The following is a 15,147-nucleotide window of genomic DNA, read 5'->3' on the forward strand; positions in this document are numbered from 1 at the left end:
ACCAACTAACCAACTTCGGAACCTTCTACCGAAGTTCTACCTTTACTTCGCCGGGTATCCTTTTGCCTTGACCTACAATATAACCTAAGTACTTTACCTCGGCGCGAGCTAACTAGCATTTCGTATGTTTCACAGTGAGACCTGCATCTCTCAAGCGCTGAAAAACGTCACGGAGGTTATAGATATGCGCCTCCCAGGTGATAGAAAATACAGCTATCACTGTAAAACATTTCCGTCATTATACGGAGGATTTCCGTCACTATACGGAGAATTGCAGGTAAAAATATGGAAAGTATGTCATATTTCAAAAATACGGCAAAAGCTCCCGTTAATATACGGAAAGTGCTCTCCGTTTTAAGCTTTATGGTCATTTCACTGTAATCATACAGCGGCTATACACTGTTTTGCACGAAACAGACAGAATCCCGTATTTTTGTTACGCGAACAGCCGTATTATTGCTAGAAAATTTAAGCGGTCTGAATGAGCGCTCGTACTCACAAAGTTTCAGCTAACAATACTTTATTGAACACGCAAACTGTACGCATTATGAAGATACGTACAAAATGTGAGAGCTAGCCTTGTACCAAAAGCTGCAATAACAGATCGTATAAATACATATACGCATCTTCTATCCTGGTCGTAGTTTTCCGCGCATACGGGCTGTGTCAAGCTGATGATATGCGCAAATATATGCGTGTTCTTCTAATGTTGTCAAATTAAGCGCTTTATAGTTAATAATACAGCATATGTGTTTAAGTGAACTAAGAGCCGGGGGCATACGTGCATATGTAAACAAACTTGCGGCACTCAGGTACTGGTGCACTGGGAATGACATTGGTGCTCTATGCCAAAAATTGTGCCCACTGTAAATCAGTACCGAAACGCAGGGAGTGGTATAATCACCGTAACTGCGTTTACATTTAGGAACAAAAGGTATCGAAGGGAGCTGGCGGCCTATAAATCCAAGTACAACGGTCGGATGAAATTTTCGAATGCGGGAAGCAATTGACCCAAGTGTGAAAGAGCTTTGCTGAACTGCAATGTAGTTGGTTTAACTCATTCCCATAATATTTCCAAAATACCTCGTCTCTGTTAATAACAGCCCATTCATCGAGACAAAACCATTACGCATAATCTTCACTGTTCATGCGTTAATTCTTGCGGTAAGATGTAATCGCAAACATTTGGCGCTTCATCTTCAAACAAGACCGGTAAGCGCGCTCGTTCTTGTACGGCAGAATAAAGAACGCGAACATGGACCGACATGTGTGCAAACTACTGGAAGGTGACTGAAGATGAAGGACCTAGTACAATCTAGTACCGTGTTAGTACTGTGTGTACTGTCGAAAAGAAGAAAAAAAAGGACGGGAAGAAAGAACGCCCAGTGCCAAGATGTAACAATTCAAGCTTTATTTCTTTTTGACCCAGAATGAAACACCATTAGTTCCATGTGCTTTATCCATGGGTAAATGTTATGACGCAACTCATTATTTATCCGTTCATTATATGCACCAACCAGCCCAAATTAGCACTATACTAGAGCTTATTGACGCATCGCAGTGCACTGCTTTGCACTTCATTGCAGCACAGGGGTTTGTTATCCCCAGTAGCGAACGGTTTGGTTGACCTCCCTGCCTTTCTGCTTCTTGCATTCTCTCTCCCTTTGTATAAAACGCACTAACTTGTGGGAGGGAAAGCGTTCTCCTCTTTTAGAATTCAATTATTTGTCAGGCAATTATTTTGCTGTTCCAGTAACTATACCACAAATGCGAAAACGAAACCGATTCTGTTCGGTTCTCCGCGTTCACAGAGTGCGGCACCAGGGGGCAGCGCGCGCTTCGCTTCCGTATCACAAAACATGGCGAACACAAAACACAAGTATCACAAAACATGGCGAACATGAGCGATCCATACCAACAGGCACAGGTTCCCATTTGGCTCAACATTGTAAAATATGGAAGTGCAAAGCCATGTGATACTACGATATTGAAAAAGTGCTGTGATGCCACCGCCCGAGACTATCGGAAGCTTTCTTCATACAGTCAGTGGGGTCACAGTGCATTAGTGTGCCTTCTTTAACCTTGTACAGTGCTCAGTATGATTTTTTGGATTCTGTCGCATGAGTGCGCTCTTCTGATTGGATGTTGGTGGTTCCTGCACATGGTGCTCACTGCGCGTGTTCTTCTAGATTCTGCTGTCTATAAAGGAGCGACGCAATAAAGTGATGTCATTTGAGAGTAGCGCCTTGTGCTGTCTTTCTTGTGTCCGTTGTTTTGCGCTAAACAAAGCATTTATGGATTCGCACCAACTAGCCCGCCAACGCATTGTGCTGAACACAAGGAAATGCAGCTTTGCCTTGTTTGACTGTGTTGCGGGCACTTCTGAAATACTGTCTGTCCAATAACCTTGGTGGCATGGAAGTGCCGTCCACTTCTATGCGTTGCTTTCTGTTTCATTGTAGCATCACATCACATTATTATCATAATGTGTATGTTCTTTTTCGTATTTCTATCTTTGTGTTATATTTACTGTCGCATTATTTATGTGCAAATGTCCAGTGCTCCAAGTTCCATTTTATCGCAAACTACTGGTACCTAACAGTTCTGTACAGCAGAAAAGCAAAGCCGAACTGCTGAACAGTACCAAGCAGCAGCCTTAGTGCAGTCTCAAGTAGTCAGATTTTATTGGTCATGCAGAGGCGCACAGCGTACCTCTTTATTACTTGCTGAACAATTAAGCTGTGTGAAAACTGAATATTTATGTAGTTTCAACCACATGCTATTGGTCATTGCTCCTGCACTCAGTAAATATGGAAGATTATGACGGCATTTCTTTTTCTAACTCTTTTTCCTTATTGCAGTGGGATTACTGCATATGTAAGTAGGAAACGGATCACAGAGGCAATCAAAAGCCGACAATGTGTAAACTTGCAACATTGATTGTATAGTCTGACGACTCAGAATAAGTAGAAATACACCATCAACGATTGACAATTACCTTTTACTTGACACAGGGCTAGAGCATACAGTACGCATACTGTATGCTCATACGGTGTCACATAAATTTAAATTTTAGTGTAGCTTTCCAGTGTATGCTTCTACTGTTGCATTATGTCAGAGGGATGGTAACGTTTCACATGTCTAGCAACTAGACTGTCTATATACAGTAGTAAAATTGTGCGAACTGCATTTTTTAATGATTTGATAGAATATGTAGAAAAATAAATCCATACAATCAGCGCACAGTGATGTGACTTTCTCTGCACATGTTGCAGGTTAAAAAAGTATGGTAGAAGCTGTTGTCAAGGTTCCGACCAGAAAGGAAAGCCAGTATAAAAGGGTCCACACCACTGATCTCTACTACAGGGGATGGACAGCTCACCGAGCGCCCTCGACTGAAGCCAACCTTGTCCCGGAAGTTGGTGCTTCACAACTTTGCAGCAGCACTTCGTCTGCATGGGTGTGTGGCATTTCTTTCCCTAAAATGCCTGCCTGATGTGTCATAAACTACCCAAGCAGGCCAGAGCAGTGTTTTGAGGTGTCCAGAATTTTTCCATTGCAGTGTCCACAGTGTCGCTAATATAAGTGGCATGCAATGGAAACACTGGTAAATGTGAAAAAAATTGATGTAAGAGGACACTATCGTATACGGGTTCAGATTGTCATAAAAACGCTTACCAGACATGTAGAGACACCTCCTAAAATGTGAAAAACCACAAAGAAAATTTTTTACGGCAGCAATATTATCTGATCGCACACAGTAGTTAGTCCACCATACGCCCTGCTTCCAGGACAAGCGACTGCACGACACCGCATTTCCACTGGCTTCACCTGCATGCTGTGCGGCGTGCTGCATCCCGCAAAACATATTAGAAATCAGTGGTGCACAGTGTTTTCTCTCCCCTTTCTCGACGCCAACTGAACACATGGTAAACTGTTTCCAAAGCAGAAAACAGAGGGAAAGGACTCTGAACACATTGCATTTTAAAGTGGCTGGTACTGGGTAACGCAAGTACTGTGGCATAGTAGATTTGCACCAGGCAACCTTGGAGCCCAAAAAGACTGCTGGTTACTTGCAAATGGCCAACATATTGTCAGTATGTTGAAGTTCTTTTTTTTATTCTCATCGCTTACTTAGCTAGAGTAGGCAGCTTTCACAACTGGAGAAGAAGCCTTGGAAGCATGAAACACTTCACTAAACCAGCTTCAATATATCATGTGTCTGCATCACATAATTTCATGGCTGCATGAGTGAACCCTCTGGTTAACATGTAAGAGTGTTCGTGATGTTTGCCATGCATTATCCACTTTATCTACAGGTCAACCCTATCTTGAGACTTAAGCTGATGTTGCGTTTAGAGAAATTATGGCCGAGAGCCAGCTTTTCGCAATGCAGACTGAACTCGACAGATTAAACGCCAGAACAAATCGTTGAGGATTTCAGATCAAGAATCCTCAAAGGCCAGTTCATTTAGTGGTGTTAATATTCTACTCAAAGTTTTTGATTGTTACGTTCATATGGTGCCCAAGCATTGTGGTAACAATTTCACGTGGAGAACATAGCAAGGGTGTACTCGACGTAAGCTGGTGGCTTTTTTCTGCATTTTCAGAAACTGGTTTCTTGTTCAGTTGACATTTTCAAATTTTGCATTGTTTATTAGGTGTTGTGTCCTGTTTTCTTTTCCTGCAGCTTCTTAGCTAAACATCTGAATAGTGAACATAGCTTGACCTTTTTCTTGATTTTCTAGATTACATGCTCTTGATGCAAAACAATTTTACTTCAAAACTGCTTGTACCTTACTGAAAGAATCATTTGAAGCAGCAACAGCCACCAATAACACGAAATAGATGATTATGAAAATTGTAATATTGTTTTTTGATCTACAGGGTGTCCTAACTATCGTGCACCAAGATTTAGAAATATGTAAATACGATGTAACTAGACATAACGAACGTAATGTTGTTTGCCGTCGCTTGGAGATACTCGGATTATTTTTTGAATTCTGCCTAATTACATAATAATTCTTAATTAGTTAATAAACATCTCGAATAATTAAATGAGACATGTCAATGAAAACTTGTAGACCAATATGAAAGCCTCCCGATATACTTTTCTGTTACTGATTGCGTGCTACATAAAAGTGTTTTTACAAGAAAGAAGACTGCGAATACACGTAAAGTGGCTTGAGTGGCCAGTCACGTGGCAATTTCGTGGTGCAAAGCCACGAATACAACTTAAATTGGTTCTTTTAAGAAAAAGGCTTAGCTCAGAAAATTATCCTTCTTTATGCAGCCTGTGGAGACAAGGTTTTTTTAGACATGGCGATGGCCCTCAAGGAAGATGTCGAGGCCTCCAGTGACCGTGAAAAGGTCCCCTGGGGCACAAGTCTAATTTGGCACCCCCACCTTTCTCCTGCAGCTTTTCTGTCTACTTAGCTAACTAAGTGGGTCCAAGATGGCAAAGGGAAAAGAATCAACAGCTTCAAACATAGAACTTGCTCAAGCTCAATGCATTTTCAGTGTGAAGTATTTCCCTTATCTTTTATCAAAAAACGAGTAATAAGTATATGATATGGTCTTCATACGGACACCTCTCTCCCGCAGAGAATTAGCAGTAAAAAAGCAGCTTATGAAGGCTTGAATATTGGCCAGGATGATGTGGCATAGATATGACAATCATTATGTATGTTTCTGGTGAAGGTAGTGATAGTAGAGGGAATGATTAAAGAGTTTATATATAGATTAAATGACATTTCGTTCCAATGCCAGAATTTTCAATCATCCCAAATAAGTCTTGTGTTTGATAGTCTACTCACATTGAGTGACAGTGCTTCTTGATGCTTGCTTCTTGCTGATATGATTCTTATACTGCATAATCCACCTGTTTAAATTCCCTCTTTCTCCCGTACAAGCAAATTTACATTCATCATAAGAAACCTTGTAGATGAGTTCCAGAAACTTGCTGATTAGATAAGAGGGCGGCGTCCACCGCAGGCTTAGATATGCATTCAGGAGCCTCGTATCTTGCAAATGTTAGAAATACTCCTGCTAAGCAGGTTCTTGGTGTCATATCCAAGGTTATATGCGAATACGAATTTGCCTAAATTGGGAGAACAGTCAATCTAACACATATCAAGCGATATCGCTAACAATGTACACACATTCCAACTGAACTAAATACAAATAAATATAGCACCGAATGCAAGAATCATTGGCTGATGCGATTCTTTCAGTGGAATACAATCTATCCTGCGTTGTAAATCTGGAATCCTTTATAATTCAGACTACTAAATACCTCATGAGGGTTGCGACGTGAAATATACATGTTGTATTTATTCCTCTTTTTTTTTACTTTAAGACCCGATAATGCTTAAACAACAGTGAAAGAACTGAGATCACAGTACTTAACACTTTATATTGCTCCAGAAAATAGTGCTCTGCCGATCGCAGCATCCGACACTAACAATTTTTGACAGCAAATGTGAGACAGAAGGCACATAACGCTTAGGGTGATGTGCCTTAGGGTGAGCTAAATACGCGCAGTTGCGAACTCTGGGAGATGCCACGGGCAAGGACTAATTACGCATACCAAATGTTGCGCTTTACATTACCATCTTGTCTAAATAAAATCAACACTGTGTAAGTTTCATTATTGTGCTTTTTTTTCCTTGTCTTTCCTTTGTTTCCGCAAAAATGGAAGAAATTGCTTTTGTAAGAGTGTATTTGCCGACGTGTGCATTGCAGTATGTTTTGTGTGACACATTTGTTGATTTCATATATGTATAATGTGCATTAGTAATTAGCGTTAATTATTTCGGTTTTAATTGTACGTGAGTGCTATATGTACTGCATATACATTCTGTTTCACTTGAATTCATTTTACACATGTATGTATGTATATATTATACATATGCATTATGCCTGACACTCGTGTTATTGGGACTTAGGTAATTCTAGCTTAATATGTAATACCTAACCCTATGCTCTGTCACTGCTTGTTAAAAGGGGCTGCGGACCTTGTCAAGCCATAAAAGGCTTTTTGTTCGCGGTCCTCAACATTGTGGTGTTGAAAATAAAGTGAATTGAATTGAATTGAATTGAATAGTTTGGGAACGAAGCCCATAATGCACATGTTATGTCCCTACGTGTCATTACCTTTAAACAACAAAAAGGTAGGGGGTTTGCGTTTTGCAGAACTGCGTGGAAGTTTTTATTGTGTGCAGTTAAAATTAGAAACCTTCACAGCTGATACTAAATTCATTCTCCACAGCTTTAGGCTTACAAATGCACTACTTTGCACAGAACACACTCTACCTCGTCACGGCCCAGGTGGTGATTCAGATTCTTCAAAGGTGTTTCACTTACTTGCAGAATATTGCATTCCAATTGTGTCATAAGAGCTAAATCCATTAGGGAGCTTTAACTTGCCCTGAATGTGTTACAGACTGGTAAACTGGCAGCAGCTTGCAGTGCTTGTGGAAAAACAATTGTGACTGCCATATTATGTGTAAATGCTAGTGCACAGGCATCGGCAACAGCAATGGTTAAGGTACACTTGTTTCTTCTACTCTGGTGTATGCATCCTCTATTAGAAAATAGTTTTTTCCTCTTCCTCTTCTAGCACATTGGAAAGTTAAATGGGGGTGTAATTTGTAGGGGATACTCTTGCATAAACTTCATAAGCATTTCTCCTTGTGTGTGCCACAGATCATTGTTGCTACGACTGTAAAAGGAGGGTGCCTGTTTACAGCACCTGTAGAGAACAATCTGTGAATCTTTAAGGAACAGTGAGGATAATGAATAATCGAACAATTTTTAGTAATTTTCAACAAATTTAGCACTCTTTCCCTTCCACTGTGGTGTTTTTCAACTTCTAATGTTGGCACAAGGTTTGACTGCAGGATGTCATTTTGTGTGAAAGAGTGCACTTGTGCGCATAACAGCTCATCGGCAACTTTCTGCTGCACAGAATGTCATGAGCTTTCGTATGCATGGTCACTATCTCACAAACCGGCTGCTCCTTTGTTAGTTGGAATGTATCATTAATGTAAAGCACATTTGATGTTCTAACAAAAAGAATTGTGCCCTCTTATTCCCTAATTCTCACTTGATGCCTAGGGTTATAATTGCATGGTTGACACCATGAGAGTCAGTGTGGTGTATAATTGTGTGTATGGTGGGGTTGGGGGTGTACAATAACTTCAGCAACTTTTCCAGGTGACTAGAATCAGTATTGTGGAATGCTGCTTTTTTTTCACTCACTGTTACTAAGTTTCACTTTGGTTGTGGCAACAAGTATAATGTAGTTCGCTAGCGCTCCTGCCAACATATACAATGTGCAGGCACCTGTGCTGAAAAAAAAGACCAGCTAATGGTTTGCCAGGAGCTAAGCTCCATTTAGACAATTAGATTTTGAGCTTACACCAGTGGAAAAAACTGGTGAATGAAAGCCCACCCAGGAGAACTGCCCATAATATTTTATTTCATTATAATAATGCTGAAGCTATGAACAGCATTTGAACTGACTTGTTTAAAGAATGACCCATTTCCTTGTTCAAGTAAGACAAAGCTTACACAGGAGGACAGAAACTTGAAGCCGTCACCAGCAGCATGAATATAAACAGTGCTCGACGTTTCGCCATCTTGTACCTGGTTATCATATTGTTCATCCCAATTTTTTCCACAGGCTGTTCTTTACTGTTTTATGGTTGTACCCAGTTTAATTTTAATGTCCCTATTTTTTAATGTTTGGTATATATCTTTTCTTCATCGGCTTTCAACAAAATATGTATTCATAATGTGCCTTCATTTACCATTTACACTGATCTTAACCAGATTCATCTTGATACAAAATTTATTTTCCTTAATTCTTCGTTGCCTTTTTCCAAACGTGTAAACTGTTTATCTTAATACCTATTTTGACTTCTGGGAAGATTAGGTCTATTGGATTAATGACTGCTTACATGTGTACATCGTTTTCTGTTTTGGTCACCCCTTCTCCTTGCAAGAACTGACAGCAGTGCTCATACCCACTCCATCACAATCACCACTGCTAAGCACATCCTTCCTGCCTTTATTTTAACACTTTGGCTTCTCTTGACCTATTATATGCACCAGCTTCTCCCCAATGAGGCTAGAGGCCAGTGAGTTATGCACAAAAAAAAATCACAGCCAAGGGAAACATTTGCTACCTTGATGACAAGCACCTATGTTGAAATGTTGGCTACAGCAACATCCCTTGTTCCGACAATGTTAGTCTACGTACATGTTTTTCTAACACGGAGGTTACTGCTTTGTTGTGTTCTGTGATCATACTTTTCTGCCACTTTGTTTAGGATGAAAATTCACGAATACTATCTGTTTCTCCTAACAGTAGCAAGTTTATTAAAATTACGGGGTTTTACGGGCCAAAACCACTTTCTGATTATGAGGCACGCCGTAGTGGTGGACTCCGGAAATTTTGACCACCTGGGGTCCTTTAACGTTCACCTAAATATAAGTGCACGGGTGTTTTCGCATTTCGCCCCCATCGAAATGCTGCCGCCGTGGCCGGGATTCGATCCCGCGACCTCGTGCTCAGCAGCCCAACACCATAGCCACTGAGAAACCACGGCGGGTCAAGTTTATCCTTGCAAGGTGTTTGGGCTCAAGAACAACTTTCACCAGGAAAAAAGTGCAAGACGAGTGATTGAAGAAAATAAAGTTGCTTCGGTGATCTAAGAACTTGAGGACTGAAATTTTGCACCTTTTTGTATATATTCTATGCAATGCATTCGTATCACAAAGTGGAAAGTGTTTTATCTCTGCAGCCATGCCAGTGTGTTGGCAAGACAATTTTCTCAATGGTGACCTGCTGCTTCGGCTATGAGCTGCCTTCATGACATTTGCATTAAAGGAGATGTACTATCGTGGCAAAAGTACCCTGGAAGTGCGAGCATCGACCAAAGTGCATCTCTGTTCAAGACCGCTGAAAACAGTGGGTCACGCATGGACATTCCGAAGGCAGATGTTCGCGCGGCTGATCCCAGCAAATAGCGCACCAATAAAATTCGGTCGACTCTCGCGCGTCCTGGGCAATTTTGTCCCCGATGGTACATTCTCCAAACAATAGATATGCTCTGCAAGACGAAATACGGGAAGCACCTGTACTTTAACGGATATAGTACAGATTCAGCATACGGAGTCTTTCGTTTTTGAATACGGTAAGCACCTGTATTTTAACGGTTATAGTACAGATTCAGCATACAGTGTGTTCCGTTTTCTGAATACGAGAAGCGCCTGTACTTTAACGGTTATAGTACAGATTCAGAATACAGTCTTCCGTTTTCTAGATACAGAAGCACTCGTACCTTGTATTATGGTCTCTCTGTTACAGTTGTCGGTTCTACGGAAATAACCGTTAGTTATTTACAGAAGAGTGTTCGGTCACAAATTACCAGCAGATGTTCCGTAAAGTAAGGCAAATTTTTTTTTTAGTGTACATCGTCTAAATAAGGATGGGCATACTCTTTCTTTTATTGCGATAAAGATTTGCCCTTAAGGCATAATTCTTGATGTGTGCTGTGAGGCCTGTGTTGTGTATGAATTGAAGCAGTGCTTTGTGGAATCTGTTGTCATGTATCCAGCGGTCATAGCTGGTTGTCACACTGTAGCGGAGGCCAGCTTGCAGCAGGAGACGCGAGCGTTCCGATTTTAAACCAGTACATGTTCATATTAGGTGGTATGCATCTGCTTCCATCACAGGAACGGAGCAGTATGGACATATAGCACCCAGTGGTAAATGCGACCAGTTCCACCTTTAGATAACAGCCGGTGTAAGGGCCACCCCGGCCCGAAGCCTGCTAAGCACAACTTCCTCCGCCCTAGTAAGGTGAAGGGGGAGGGAGCAGACACACGGTGGGATAAGAGCGCGTGTGTCCTGCCGGAGAAAATTTTTACGGGCTCGGAGCGAGTTAAGAGGTGGGAGGGGAATAGGCGGAAGATCAGGAATAGGAGGGCAGTGTGCCTGCTGGTCAGCAGCAATGTTGTGAGGGTTTGCTGAATGGCCTTGAATTCAGTGCGCCTTGACGCAAGTAGCTGTTTTACTATTCATAGTGTGTATTGTCTCGCAGATTTCCATCGCCTTATCAACCTTCTTGAGCTCCTGAATAGCCGCTAAAGAATCAGTGAACATATCTAGTTGCTTGATGTAGGCAGCTTAGATGTCGCATTTTGCACAGCGTCGTGGATGGCTTGAAGTTCCATTACTAGAGCGCTGGCTTCCGTAGATAGCGCTGGTGGCCGCTGATGAAATTATGCGTAGTACTCAGCAATGATGCCCTTCCGCCGTCTGGGAGAATGGCAGCATCCGTATAGACTTTGCAGGTTTTAGCGCATGATGCATCGACGATATTGTGTTCGTCAATAATACCTGTTGTATCGCTGCGTCGTAACTTCGTTGGCTTATGAGTTGTGATGCTCGTGAATTCCCAGGGAGGCATTGGAAAGGCTGATTGTAAATCCGAGAGCCACGTTGAAAATGAGCATGCAACGCAGAGACAGCCGGAATAAGTTGCTTTTTATTTCACGTGCTTTTTCACATTGCAAAATTAGCGCTGTAATTGTGTTGAGCTGGGCACGTTCCTGTAAGGTTGGTATCGGAGTGATGCGAGGCAGTGCTGTGATTGTGCGCATAGCATCGTGACTAATCGTCTCCAACTGTGCCAGCTGTGCCAAAGTCAGCCGTTGAAATTGTGCCTGATATAAAATTCGTGGCTGCAAGACTGCATGCACCAACCGTCGAGCTCCAGCTGCTTTTGCTGCAATGTGACGAATAAGATGAAGTGTTTTTGTCGAACTCTGTCTGGTTTTACGGAGCCAGTGTGCACCACTGCCGGAGTGGTCAATATCGAGACCCAGTATGCGGACCTCAGAAGCCTCAGGGATTGTCACTGCGCCGATTCTAAATGTAGAGGGGTGCTGCGTGATTCTTGTGCGTCCTTTCTTGTTGGCCACCACAACGTAGCTTGATTTTTGGGCGGAAATGTTCAACCCTGCTTTCAGAGCGTAGTTGTTCAGAACATCAAGGGCTTCTTGAAGCTGTTGAGTTTGTCTAGATATATCTTCATGCACGGACCACAAAGTGACGTCATCCGCAAAGATTAAGAACCTCACGTCTGGAATACGATGTAGTTGCCAGGCTAGAGGTATTAGAGCAACGTTGAAGAGATGAGGAGCCAAAACCGAACCTTGTGGGACTCCTCTGTTCGATGTTCACTGAAGTATCTTTCTTGCCTTCCATCTACTCTAATCGCAAATGTGCGATTCTGAAGGAATGAGTAGATGAATCTTATCACCCGCGGGGGAAGTCCCAGGTCGATGAGGTTGGCTATAATGATTGCATGGTCTATATTGTCACAAGCTTTCGTTATGTCTGTTGCTACTACCGTGCGCACAGCGTGACTGTGTGGTGAAACCTGTAAAACAACGTCTGATAAGATAGAAAGTCCGTCTGCAGTTCCCAAGTAAGAACGGAAACCTATTTGAGCATAAAGATATTTATCGTGGCGTTCAAGCCACCAGGAAACACGTGTGGCCAGCATCTTTTCAGCGAGCTTGCAGACAGTTGATGTTAGTGAAATTGGGCGTAAAGACTGCAGGCTATTTGGAGACTTTCCTGGTTTCGGAATCGCGACAACAATTGAATGCTTCCAATCAGGTGGAACGTTTCCAGTCTCGCATACTTTATTAATAGCCTGAAGAAGCGCGTCGAGAGCTCCTCCTTCCATGTTCTTGAAAACCTCATAAGGATTACCATCGGGACCAGGTGTTGTTCGTTCCTTCGAAGTTTCAATCGCCGCTATTAGTTCGGCCATGCTGAAAGGGCTGGATATTTCGGATTTGGAAGTTGTGTCAGACTCATCAATTTCGGGGCACTTTATAGGTGACGCTTGATCGTATTTCGGGAAAAACGCTCTAGCAGCGTGTTCTGCAAATTGATGTGGCGAACTCTGCATCGCTAACCTAACGCTCGCTGCAGGGTCAGGTTGCTTATGACCGCGTTCCATTGACCGGAACGTACGCCAAAGTGCTCTGTTTCCAATGCCCGATCCAAGATTCTCGCACCACTCATACCATCGTCGTCGAGAAAGTTGCTTTTCGTGCCGACGTGCCTTCGCCGCTATATGGTTAGCACGTGCACGGCTACCTGGTGCATCGGGATTCATCGACGCATACACTTCTACCTGACGTCGCTTTCCCCAAAGTTGCAAAAGGGCGAGGTCCGGTTGAGGTTGTTCCTCGTCAACTGTGGTTACAGTGGTGTTCCTCCGTAGCAGTTCTTGCAAAGCGGGAATAATTTCTGAGGGCTCTGAGGGTACTTTATCAGTCGATGATTCCCGAAACTTATCCCAATGCGTGACTGTTACTCGTCGTCGAATTTTCTTTATGCACGTTCTGTGCAAACCAATCATTATTGGCATATGATCACTGCCCCATGTATCTGGTTCCACCCGCCACTGCGGCATTCCAGGACCCAACCACCACGTGAGGTCTGGAGCGTTTGTTCTAGATACTGCGGGTACAGCACAGGTAGCCACAGCGTGATGGTTCAACAGTGTAAAAGTGGCTTCGCTCATGATGTTTTTAACTTGGTATCCTCTTCGAGTGTTGTACTTGTACCCCCATTCTGTATGTGGGGCATTGAACTCTCCACCCACGAGAATAGGAATTCCCGGGTACGTAGACCGGAGATGGGCTATCCACCCCAAGTTCAAACGTGTGCCCTGTGGTCTGGCATAGAATGACACTAGAATGACAGGAGTCTTCTCTGGTCGTGTCAGGACCCCGACAACTTCTTGATTACCACTATACCATGGCTCCAGATCAATGCGATGATATATAAACTGCAGCTTTTCCGGGAGCTGAAGCCATTGTAGTAGCACGTCTATCTCTAATAGATGGGTTATGATACCCATTAAAATTGGACAGGGAGCATAGCTTATTATGCTCTTGAATAAGCAGTGCCCATACATGTAGCTTATTGTATTGAAGCTTGGTTTTAATTTCTCCTAACTTGGAGCTTAGGCCCCGACAATTCCACTGTAGAATTCCATCCTGTGACAGCCGTTGCAGAGAATTAACCATGATGCCGGTAATTCTGAATGAGCAACGTTAGTTGAGCAAGTTGATCTAAAACTGCTGTCCAAACAGCTTGGTTGACCTGTTGTGCCGGACGGGATCCAGGCGTAACGGTGGCATTCGCAGTGGTTGATGCGTCACGTGTTGGTCCTGTTTTCTGGCGACGTAAAATTACCAATTCTTTATGTTTGCGCAGTCGCTCAATCTCTCTGGCCAATGCGTCTATCCGAGCGTCAATATCATCATGGTCATCATCCTACTGATACAGAGGTTCCGGTAATTTCTGTTTCTTTGTCTGTGACTGCTTGCCACGTTTAAGAACAGAAGAATACAGTTGTGTTTCTGGGGCTTTTTGTTCTTCTTTCAAGAGCATCTCTGGCTCTTCTGCAAGAACCTCATAACGATTGTGTGTTGTTACTATAGTCGTTTTTGGTATAGCCTTTCGTATCCGTACTGTGGCCTTCTGTTTAGTCGCCCTTCAACACCATATTCATTAACCTTGAAAAACAGAAAGGAGCATTTTTGAGTCCGAAACTCAACACAAGGGGTCTAAGAGTGCCCATCGGAGTCACGAAGCCAAAACACAGGCTGGCTCGCTCCTTCATTGGCACTTGTCAGTGGCCCCTAACTAAGCCCAGAGTGGATACATACCGCGCGGCACTCACGTTCTCAGTATTTGGAATGGGATATACCTGATCTTTGGTTATCACATTCAGCTTCCTATAATCAATGCAACGTTGTGGGTCTTTACCCAGGACCTTACAAGAATGAGCGGAGAAGCACAGAAGCTCTCGCAAGGTTCGATTATTTTAAGTTCTAGCATCCGCTCAACTTCTCTTTTTAATATTTCCTGCTGTCTCTGTGCCATCCTGTAAGCTCGTGATTTCCCTGGAGTCTCGGATGTGAATGCTATGTCATGAGTCATCAGCTCCGTCTTTCCTGGATTTTGAGAAAACAAATCCATGTTCTCTTCTACCAAGTTTTTTAGATCAGTCAACTGCATGTCTGTCAAAGCTTCCTGAGATGCAG

This window comes from Dermacentor andersoni, chromosome 1 (assembly GCF_023375885.2).
Source record: "Dermacentor andersoni chromosome 1, qqDerAnde1_hic_scaffold, whole genome shotgun sequence".
NCBI lineage: Eukaryota > Metazoa > Arthropoda > Arachnida > Ixodida > Ixodidae > Dermacentor > Dermacentor andersoni.